Genomic DNA, 12,409 nt, shown 5'->3' with positions numbered 1-12,409 from the left:
ATTGTTTTAACTATCCTTTTTTTCTTTATGAAGTTGAGAATTAACCCTTTTAGGTTTATAAAGAATTGTGTTGAGATTTTAACTGAATTGAATCTGTAGATTGCTCTTGGCAGGATGGCTATTCTTACTAGGTCAATTCTACCAATCAATCCAAGAGCATGGGAGATCTTTTCATCTTCTGATTTCTTTTTCAAGTTCTTTCTTGAAAGACTTAAAGTTTTTGTCATATAGGTCTGTAGTATAATATTTCTCTTTCATTTCCTGGCATCCCAGACCCGAATAATCATACAAAAACTATATTAATTTACAATACTGTTTGACCTATTAACTCAGGCTTTTATTGACTAACTCTTACATCTTAAATTAACACATTTTTATTAATCCATGTATCACCATGAGGCTATGGTTTACTGGGTAAGGTTCTATTCTGGCGTCTTTCTCCTTTGGAAGCTACATGGTGTCTCTCTAACTCCACCTGCTCTCTCTATTTATCTCTTCAAGCCTGGCTACATTCCATCCTGCCATAGGCAGAAGCAATCTCTTTATTAACCAATGGTTATAAAACATTCACCAGCATACAGGGGGAACCCCATATCACAGGTGTTTCACTTTCTTTTTTTGCTAGATTTATCCCAAAATGTTTTGTGGTATTTGAGGGTGTTTGGAAAGGTATTGTTTCCCTGATTTCTTTCTCAATCTGTTTGTCCTTTGTATATGGGGGGGATACTGATTTTTTGAGTTAAAGTTGTATCCAGCCACTTTGCTGAAAGTGTTTATCAGTTGTAGGGGTTCTGAGGTAGAATTTTTAGGCTCACTTATGTATACTATCATATATTCTGCAAGTAATGATACCTTGAACCCTTTCTTTCCAATTTGCATCCCTTTGATCTCCTTTAGTTGTTATTGCTCTAGCTAAAACTTCAAGTACTATATTGAATGATATGAAAAAAGTAGAATTTTGTCTTGTTTCTGATTCTAAAGGAATTACTTTGAGTTTCTCTCCATTTAATTTGATGTTGGCAATAGACTTCCTGTAAAGTGCCTTTATTATGTTTAGGTATATCCCTTGTATCCCTAATCTCTCCAGGAATTTTATCATAAAGATGTGTTGCATTTTGTCAAATGTATTTTCATTATCTATAAAACAATCATGTGCTTTTTTTGCTTTCAGTTTATTTATATTTATATGCGATTTTCAGATTACATTTACTGATTTGTGTATGTTCCACCATCACTTTACCTTTGGGATGAAGCCTACTTGATTACGGTAGATGATCTTTTCAATATGTATTTTGATTCGATGTGAAAGTGTTTCATTATGTTTGCATCTATGTTCATAAGAGAAATTGGTCTGTAATTTTTTTCTTGTTGGGTATTTATTTGTTTTAGGTATCAGGGTAACTGTGACCTCATAGAATGACTTTATCCTCATAAAATGTTCTTTCATGTTTCATTTTGTGGAATAATTTGAGGAGTATTGGAGTTAGCTCTTTAAAAGTCTCATAGAATTCTGAGTTAAAACTGGCACTGAACTATTTTCGATTGGGAAGCTTTAAATAACTGTTTCTGCTTTACTCTACGTTATATGTCAGTTTAAATTGCTTATCTAATCTTGATTTAACTTTGGTAAGATGTATGTATTGAAAAAATTATGTGTTTCTTTTACTTTTTTTAAAATTTGGTAGAGTAGAGGTTTTTAAGATAAGTTCTTATGAATCTCTGATTTTCCTTGCTTTCTGTTGCTATGCTCCACCTTTCCATTCTGATTTTGTTAATTTGAATCTTCTCTATTCATCTTTTAGTTAGCTTGCATAAGGGTTTGTCTATCTTGTAGATTTTCTCAAAGAACCAACGTTTTTTTTAATGATCTTTTGTATTGTTCTCTTTGCTTCTTTTGTTTGTTTGTTTGTTTGTTTTTGACCCTAAGTTTGATTCTTTCTTGCCATCCACTCCTCTTGGGTATACTTACTTCTTTTTGTTCGAGAGCTTTCATGAATGCTATTAAGTGGCTAGTAAGAGATTTCTCCAATTTTTTTATGTAGGCACTTAGTGTTATAGACTTTCCTCTTAGCACTACGTTCATTGTATCCTCTAAGTTCAGTATCCTGTGTATTCACTGTCATTGAATTCCAGAAAGTATTTCATTTCTTTCTTTATTTCTGTCTTGACCCATTTATCATTTGGTAGAGTGTTGTTCCATTTCTATGAGTTTGTAAGTTTCCTGTTGTTGGTGATATCTAGCTTTAACCCACAGGGATTGATAAAATGCTGGGAGTTATTTTAAATTTCTTGTATCTGTTGAAACTTTCTTTTTAACTGAGTATGTGGTCAGTTTTGGAGAAAGTTTCAAGAGATGCTGAGAAGAAAGCTTGTTCTTTTTAGTTTGGGTGAAATGTTTTGTAGATATCTATTAGGTCCTATTTTTTTGTTTAGTTTTTGTCTGGATGACGTGTCCATTGGTGAGAGTGTAGTGTTGAAGTCTCCCACTATCAACATGCAAGGGTCAATATGTGATTTAAACTGTAGTGTTGTTTCATTTACAAAAGCATATGCCTTTGTGTTTGGGGCATTCCTTTGATGAGTATGTAGTGTACTTCCTCATCTCTTTTGATTAGATTTTTTTTAAATTTTTTTTTAGTTTTACATGCCAACTCCAGTTACCCCTCCCCCTTCTTCCCCACCCTTCCTTCCCCCACCATACTCCATCATTCACTCCTCAGAGGGGGCAAGGCCTCTGAATCAACAAAGTCTGGCAAGCCAAGTTGAGGCAGGACCAAGTCTCCCTCCCATTCCCGGATCATGACTGAACATGTTATCCCACCATAGGGAATGACCTCCAAAAAGCTAGTTCATGCTTCTGGGAAAAGTCCTGGTCCCACTGCCAGGGAACACACAAACACGACAAGCTACACAACTCTCACCAACATTCAGAGGGCCTAGTTCACTCCCATGCAGCTTCCCCAACTGTCAGTCCAGAGTCTGTGAGCTTCTAGTAGCTTGATTTAGCTATCTCTGTGGCTTTCCCCACCATGATCTTAATCCTCCCCTTCCCCTGACCAGTGCTTGACTGCGAATCACTGCATCTGTTTCCATCAGTTACTGGATATAGGTTCTATAATGACAGTTATGGTAGTCACTAATCTGATTACAGATTAGCTTTGGTTTGAAGTATATTTTATTAGACATTAAAATAGCTGTTCCAGCTTGCTTCTTAGGTTCATTTGCTTGGAATATCTTTTTCCAACCTTTTACCCTGAGGTAATGTTTATCCTTGGTGTTAAAGTGTGTTTCTTGGATGTAGTAGAAGGATGGATCCTGTTTTTGCATAATTCTGTTTGACTATGTCTTTTTATTTAGGAATGGAGACTATTGATACTGGCAGATATCAATTATAAATGATTGTTATTTCCTTTTATTTTATCAATGTTGATGATGTTGGTGGTGATGGTAGTGGTGGTGGCGGTGTGTGTGTGTGTTTCCCTTCGTTTGGTTTTCTTAGTGTGAGGAAATCTATTTTCTGTTTCTATGGGTATAGTTAATGCCTTGTGCTGGAGTTTTCCTTATAGCACCTCTGTAAAACTGGATTTGTAAATAGTTATTGTTTTAATTTGGCTTCATCATGGAATATGTTATTTTCTCCATCTATGGTTACTGAAAGTTATGTTGGTTATAGTAATCTGAGCTGGGATCTCTAGTCTCTTAGAGTCTGCAGCATATCTGTCCAGGTCCTTTTGACTGTTATAGTCTCAACTAAGAAGTCAGATATCATTCTAATAAGTTTGTCTTTATTTGATACTTGATCTTTTTCCCTTTCAGCTTTTAATAATCTTTCTTTGTTCTGTCTGTTGTGTTTGGATTATTATGTGGGGAGGGACTTTTTTTTTTTTGGTCTAATCTGTTTGGTGTTCTTTACGTTTCTTGTAACTTTACTGGCCTCTCCTTCTTTGGGTTAGAAAATTTTTTATATGATCTTGTTGAAAATATTTTCTGGGCCTTCAAACTGGGATTTTTCTCGTTCTTCTATTCCTGTTATTCTTAGGTTTGATCTTTTCACAGTGTTCCAGATTTCTTGGATGTTTTATTGGGAACTTTTCTTACATTTAGAATTTTTTGACTAATGTTTCCATTTCTTATAGGGTATCTTTAACATCAGTGCCTGAGATTCTTTCTTACATCTTTTGTATTCTGTTGGTGAAACTTGTTTCTGTAGTTCCTGTTTGAACTTCTAAATTTTTACTTTCAATAATCACCTAACTTTGTGTTTTTGTTTTTGATTTTGTCTCATTTATTTGGTTTTCTTTAAGGGATTTATTCATTTCCTCTTTAAAGACCTCTATCATCTTCATACAGTTGACTTTAAGATCCTCCTTTTTATTTATTTTTTAATTTATTTTTATTGCTTTATAAATAATACCATTCAATATTTCCACTTTCTCCCCTCCTCCGATTTCCCTCCCACTCCCCCACTTCCCCTCTTCCTCTCCAGTCCTAAGAGAGGGCAGGGTATCCTGCCCTGTGGGAAGTCCTAGGCCCTCTCCCCTCCATCCAGGCTTAGGAAGGTAAGTATCCAAATAGGCTAGGATCCCAAAAAGCCAGTACATGCAGTAAAGACAAATCCCAGTGGCATTATCATTGGCTTCTCAGTCTGCCCCAATTGTCAGCCACGTTTAGAAGGTCCAGTTTAGAAGTCCCATGCTCGTTCAGTCCCAGTCCAGCTGGCTTTGGTGAGTTCCCATTAGATCAGGCACACTATCTCAGTGGGTTGACCAACCCATGCGGTCCTGACTTTCTTGCTCATATTCTCCCTCCTTCTGCTCTTTAACTGGACCTTGGGAGCTCAGTCCAGTACTTCCATGTGGGTCTCTGTATCTATCTCCATCTAAGATCCTTCTTTGTGCATCAGCTATATTGGAATATTGAGGTTGTGCTAAGACAGCTAGACTCTAGAGGAGACTTATTATTCTGCCAGTTATTGATTATATTCTTAGGCTGATGTCTAGGCATCTACTTTGGGGTGATTACAGATCTAGGTATTTGTCTTTGTTGGGTGGAAATTTTCTTCCTTGATTATTGTTTCCTCTCTGAATTTTTGAGAGAGTGTGTGGGCTGCATGTTGCCTATTTTATTAACCTACTTGGCTGGTGTGCTCACAGGGAATGTCTACTGGTGTTGGAGGCTCTGATGTATTGATGAGCGTGGGGGGCTGGTAGCTCAGGATGGAATCTGCTGGAGGCACGGGCAGAAGGGAATGGAGGCTGCTGCTGGTGTTCTGTCATAGTGCTTGCCTGAGGGATTGAGCCTGGGTAAACAGAGACTCTGTGTACTTTCTTACTGGTTATAAAACATTTGAAAATCATAGGTTTAATCTATTATAAAGACAGATATACAGAAAGCACTAAGTTTACATGTAGCTTCAAGAATTTGCTAGTTTTGTCAACTTGACATAAACCTGTGTCACCTGGGAAAATGAACATCTCCATCATAGCCTGTTGATAAGTCTGTGGAAATATTTTCTTGATTACTGAGTGATGCAGTAAGCCCTAGTTCAGCATATGCGGTGCTGCCCCTGGACACCTGGAGTCCAAAAGAAAGCAGACTGAGAAAGCCCTGAGGATCAAGTCTGAAAGTAATATTCCCCCTTGGCCCCTGTATCAGCTTTGCCTCCATGTTCTTGCACTGCTTAATAAGTTTCTGCCTTGGTTTCCCTCTGTGATAGAATTTGATAAAGAAATTTAAGCCAAACAAATTCTTTTCTTTTCATGTTGGTTTTAATTATGATGTTCATTCATCATTGCAATAGAAATCAAAGTAGAGCAGATATAATGTAATAATAATAAGCTGTGTTTATCACAATTTTTGTACATCTTGAAAGTTTTCTTAAATAATTTCTGCATGCTTATAGAATTTTACAACAGATCTGCTATCTATTTGCACTTCTTTGCTTTAGCACTTTGCAAGTCTTGTCCATGAAATTTCCTTCTATTAATTAGTTACTAAAATTTAATGAATTAAATATACAACTGCATGCACTATGGCAATCTTTAACAGTGACAGAATGGAATACAGTTGTTACTTCCAACTGTGATAGGCTAGCACTCGGGACTTTTTGTTGTTGTTTTGGAATTTGTTTCTGTTTGTCGAGACAGGTTTTCCTTGTGAAGCCTTGGATGTTCTGCAGTGTGCTCTGTAGAGCAGGCTGGCCTCGAACTCAACCTGCCTCTTCCTCCTGAGTGCTGGGATTGAAGACATGCACCACCACCACCTGTCTATCGGGACATTCAAATAATGCTAGAGGTAAATAAAATAAGTGTTATAATTTGCTTGATGTCAGATTTTAAGAATCATAAGTAAATAAGCTTATTGTTCTAGGCGATTTTCTTAAGGACATGGTATATTATATTTGTATTATATCTAATATGAGATGCATATAAACTACAGAAAACAGTATTAATTCCTATACAGTAATCATAAATTCAATATAATCAATGCATTTCTACTACATGAAGAGTTCCAGGAGAAAATTTCTTCTTTATTATTTTCAGAGCTCTTGATGGTCAGGGGAAATAGAGTTACTACTTCCTGGTACAGAAAAGATGCTTTAAAGGGACACTGTCTTTTTAAATAGATAATTTCTGCCTTAAACATTATACTCATCCCTGGTGCCTCCGCCTGAATTTTTCTTTTCGCTTTTTAACAAAAGAATATTTATCAGTTTCACAGTTGATTATTAAAATATTTCATTGCATTATTTCCAAAGAATTTTGACTGCAGTATGACAAACATGAAAAGATTTGATTCAAAGGAGTAAAATGAATTCTCTTGGCACAAAAACATGGTACTTGTATACAAATTGTTCATTTGAATCACAAAACCCATAAATATAGGCTGGGTAACATATTTGCACACCAACCAAAATATAATCTAAAACTATATTATCGTACATTAATTGCTTGATTTAGCACTTAATTCTTAATCTTTAATTCATAGTGCTACAGAACACCACATTAAATTTTTTGTATGTAATAAAATATATGTATTTGTAATGTGTAGCTATATTAAATAGATGTCCTACTTGGAAACGCAAATTAGGCAAAATCCATTATTTATTTTTATACTGAAAGAAGGGGGAAGTCTGGCAAGGGAGTAAGCTGTCAAGTACATAACTCAGGTTAAATTACTGTTGAGGTCCTTTTGTTTACATGACAATGGAACTCTCTCTCTACAATAATACAGAACAGTTTTTCCATTTTCAGAATTATTATTCAAGACATACACAAGCTCCAAAACTAGTGTGCCCTGTCACTCAACGTATTTTCATCTTTCAGTTTCCAAATAGAGAGAATGAAACGTGAGGTTAAAATCCATACGCTCGGATAGACGGACTCTTTTTGAATAGTTTCTGATGCATGTCATAAGTGTTCAGCATGTCTTTTATATTTTATGGGTTTATTATCTTATTTATACATTGTGCCGGTCAGTTTTATGTCAACTTGACACAAGCTAGAGTCATTTGAGAAGACGGACTTTCAGTTGAGAAAAAGCCTCAACAAGATTTGCCTGTAAGCAAATCTGCAGTGAATTTTCTTGATTAATGATGGATGTGGGAGAGCTCAGCTCACTCTGAGCTGTGCCAAGCCTGGGAGGTGGTACTGGATGTTGTGAGAGAGGAAGCTCAGCAAATCATGAGGAGCAAGCCAGTAAACCGCACCCCTCCATGGTCTCTGCATCTGTTCTTACATCTAGGCTCCTGCCCTGATTTCCTTTCATAATAAACTGTGTGAGAGTTGTAAACTGAGATAACCCCTCTCCTCCCTAAAGTTGCTTTTGGTTATGGTGTTTATCACAGCAAATGGAACCCTAAGCAAGACTCTAGAAGGAAAGTCTTTTTACTGAGCTAGCAAAGCAACATGGCACATGTAATATTCATTCATTTTTATCAAACCAATTATTTAATTTTTTAGTTTGTCCAACAATCAACTAATCCGGAGTTATCAAAGAGCTTGATATTAGAAATACATTTTAATGTACTTCTTTACTGCTCATTCAGCATACTATATTGTTTGATCCTAAAGAGAAGCGGTTTTATTGGTGATAAATATTTCTGGCTTAGGCATTATCAGAGAAAAATTTTCACAGCTGATTTTAGAAAGAAATAATTAACAGTCCATGCCAATAATCAGAGAAAGAAACTGATTAACCTATTATTTGTAATGTGAAATAGATAATTCCAGGCTAGTTTAGAAGAATTTCAATGTTGTCTTTGGCATAAATAGATCGATAAAAGCACACACAAAAACGAAAAAAAAACCCATATATTTCAAATAATACTGCACCGAATTATGTATTTTAACACGTTCACTTGTGTTGCTTCCTGGAACTTAAACACAGAAAATTTTTGTCTTTCTTCATCGACCCCAGGCCAAGTGATTAATATTAATTTTATGCCCTAAACATAGTCAACATAGTGCTTATATAACTATATACAGACAACTTAAAATTTTCTTATTCAAGAAAAGTTTGAACATTTTAGAAAATATCTTCCATTAAATACATTCAGAGTTTGGGTTTTGCTACTGTTTGGTTGGTTGGTTGGTTTAGTTTAATTGGGTGGGTAGGTTGCACCCCGACTCCTGGATGCCAGTTTTAAAGATGTATGTCTTTATGCCTGACCATTCCATGCGCTTTTAAAACTTGACACTTCAATTGTTAGTGACTATAGATATGTGTTTTGGAATCCCACATTCAAGTAGATTTTAAGGAGAAAATACTGGTTTATAATGATTTTAGGGGAAAAGTGAGTTGCAGTGGTTGAGTTCACAATCTTTACCAGGGACACTGCTGAAGCACGGTGGCAGCTTATAACATAACAGAGAAAGTTCATTTCAAATCGAGGTATTTCAGTATAAAAGGGCAGAGCCTTATTATTTTGTATTATAATATGCAATAGCAGAAATACAGGAAGCAGTACTGTAGAAGACACAATGTTAGAAAATAACATTCCATCAACCTCAAGAGTTATCTATTAGCTTCCATGACACATTTGTCGAGAGAGACACTAGCTTCAGAGAGATCAAGATGTTGACAGACTCCAACAGTCATCCTATGTTAAAGGTACAGAGAAGCCTGAGATGGTATATGAGTGGTAAGGAGCCCAGGCCTAAAGCAAAGTACGGTTCAACTGCCTCACACAGTAAACCACAGGTCATGTAGGTTCTGTCACTACTGCTAGATCATTGGCCATGACAAGGTGACATGGGAGAGTACCGAAGTGCTCGGCACACGTGACAAATGCAAAGATCACACATCAAGATCAAGTTGGTGTCATCCCAAAGATGTAAGGTTGGTTTAGAAATCAACATGTTATATAAAATACTTAAGGACAGATATCACACAGTAATCTTTATGGATATGGAAAAGGTGTTTGATGAAGTTCAACATGCCTGAATGATAAAAGTCCTAGAGACGTTTGAACTATCTGGGACATACCTTAAGATGACAACACTAAATGGAGAAAAACAGAGAACATTCCCATTAAAATCTGAAATGGAGAAAAGTATGCCCACTATCTCAATTCTTAGTCAGTATTGTACTGAAAGTCTTAGCCAGAAAAATAAGACAAGAGAAAAGATTTAAACATATAAAAAATGGGAAGGAAAGAAGTAAAATTATCTTTACTTTCAGATAACAGGATTGTATGAGGCTGTTGCGGGAGGTCACTTATTTGTTTCCCAGCCACCCAGACTCCCCAGATAATCACACAAAAACTATATTAATTAAATCACTGCTTGGTCCATTAGCTCTAGATTCTTTTTGGCTAAATTTACATCTTAATTTAATCCATTTCTAGTAATCTGTGTATTGCCGTGAGGCTGTGACTTACCAGGTAAAGTTCAGGCATCTATCTCCAGTAGTGCTACATGACTTCTCTTTTACTCTGCCTCCTTTCTCCCAGCATTCAGTTTTGTTTTCCCCACCTAGCTCTGTTCTTCTCTGCTCTGCTATAGGCTCAAAGCAGTTCTTTATTAATCAATGGCAATCACAGCATACAAAGGAGAATCCCACATCATGACACTGCACAGATTTTTACTAGAAAATTACTATATCTAATAAATTCTATCAGTAAAGTTGCAGAATACAAAATCAATATACAAAAACAAGTAGCTTTCATATATGTCCAAATGAATTTGTCAAGAAAGAAATTAGCTAAACTATCTCATTCACATGCTTTCCCTAAACAATATACAGAAGAATAAACCTTTATCAGGTATGTGAAATACCTATATGACTAGCAATATAAAAATGAATAGTGAAAATGTGACATGAACACATAAGGGAATTTTACTGCACTACTGAAAAAATAAAATTATAACAAATTCAGAATGACGAGTTTATCTGGAAATTAGCAAGTGAAGTGACATAGTCTTTTGTATAAAGATCCTAATTTTCCATGTTTTCATGCGTGGAAATAAAGGACAATGAGAGTGGGTATAAACTACAGAACCAGACAAAAGGTCGTGAGAGTGGAGCAGAAGGTATCGAGAAGTTCAATAGGTCACATGTGACAAGAAAGCACAAAGCGGGCTATTGGACTAAAATCACAAAGAGAAAGGAGATGGGGGGAAGTAAGGAAAGAAATAATAAAGACAAATTTTGTTTGGAAAATTCTACAATTAAGCTTAATTCTTTATAAAGTAATAAAAGTTTGAAAAAAGAGAGCAAAATAAAATAAAAGGGAGAGAGGAAATAAAGCAAAGAACTCTGAGGCTTCATGGTGGAGAACATGTTTGTCTAAGTCCTTTTACCTAAGCCATCTGGAAAAACTAGGAAATGGTGAGATTTGCACATGTTTCAGGATAAGGAGTAAGACCAGTCCATTCAGCCAAGGTTAACTCTCTCATGTATTATTTACTATACTTTAGCCACATATTAAGCATTAACATCAGTTTACTGATTTGAAAGCTCTGATAACAAGGAAAGTCCAGGGAAAGATCATAATAGTCTCAAGTCTGTAACCACAGCAACCACTAGAGAAGCAATTGGAAGAACATCACAATAATGTCCACATTCAAGAACTTGGAGGTAGCATATTATATTCTTTATCCTTAATTCAAAACCTTAGAATTCCTGATTTTGTTTCCCACATAATTAGCCTATTCTTTAAAGATCTTTCTAAAGTAACGACCTTTGTAATATGACCATGCTGTTCTTCTTTTTTTTCAGGAATAGATTGGTCATGAGCTAATTTTAATGTTCATGCCTGGAATTTGATGTGACGAATTTAAAGGTCAGACTTCTTAACTGTTATGAATATTTTCTGTGTATCTTTTGACATTATAAAACGAAATACAATCTTATAGCACTGAAATTCCTTCACTCTAGGGGTTTTGTTTTATGCTATAAGCCGTGGCCTATCTTAGGTATAGAGTTTCAAGTCTAATACTTAGACGAAAATGAGACATATTGTGAAATTGATTACATAGTGTTACCCAACTTGAATAGTGTGTAAACTTTCTATAAGATTCACACAAAGCACGCTATTAATTCTGAATAATTATGCAAAACAAAAATTCACTCATCTCGGGCCCTTAAGTGGAATCTTTCTTGAAAGAATATGTTATCGTATATTTAAGATTGCCATAATAAACAATCTTAAGGGAGACTTTTAATAATGAAAAGTAGAGTGGATATCCTTAATATCCTTTAAATTCGTCACATTAATATGCAAACATTTGTAAAACCGTAAAGTTTCTAAATGTATGTGATCCCATTTTCTAATGTTTTTTGTTGTTGTTTTCACGTGGAGTTTCAAAATAACAAGAAAAGATCTGCAGAGAGTTCTCTTCCATGAATGCATGCAAGTCTTGGTTAGTTTCTAGATCCACAAAATGCATGAAATTTTGACTGCAGTAGTGCAATCTGGAGTAATATCTTTTAGATTAGATGTCAAATCAACCTTTTCCAGAGATTACAGATTACATGGTAAATCTGGTAAGACCTGGTTATAGACTTAAAGCCCTGACAGATGTCTTTGGAATATTTGTTTCCTCCCTAAAACAAAGGACTGAATATAACATTAAGTTGCAAATGTATTTTATGTTCAGAAGTTACCAGGAATATTTACTATTACAGCACATGTATAGTTTGCTAGTTTTGTGGTTTTATTAAAGTTTCTTTTGTCTCTTTCTCTTGTAGCAGACTCAATGAACGATGGTGTGTTTTACCTAGAAAATTTGATATCTAATATTGCAATAATTATGCAATATTAAAATATAAAGGAAATTCATTTAAAAAATTATAGGACTTTGGCTTGAAAATTTAGGACTTCAGTGGTAGAAATCATAGTATCCAAGCAAGGCTTGGGTTAATGTAATCTAAAGGACTTTTTTAAAAAATGTAATATTTATAATCT

The sequence above is a fragment of the Myodes glareolus genome, chromosome 15 (assembly GCF_982192425.1).
Source record: "Myodes glareolus chromosome 15, mMyoGla1.1, whole genome shotgun sequence".
Classification (NCBI taxonomy): domain Eukaryota; kingdom Metazoa; phylum Chordata; class Mammalia; order Rodentia; family Cricetidae; genus Myodes; species Myodes glareolus.
Note: the sequence above shows the minus strand (reverse complement) of the source record.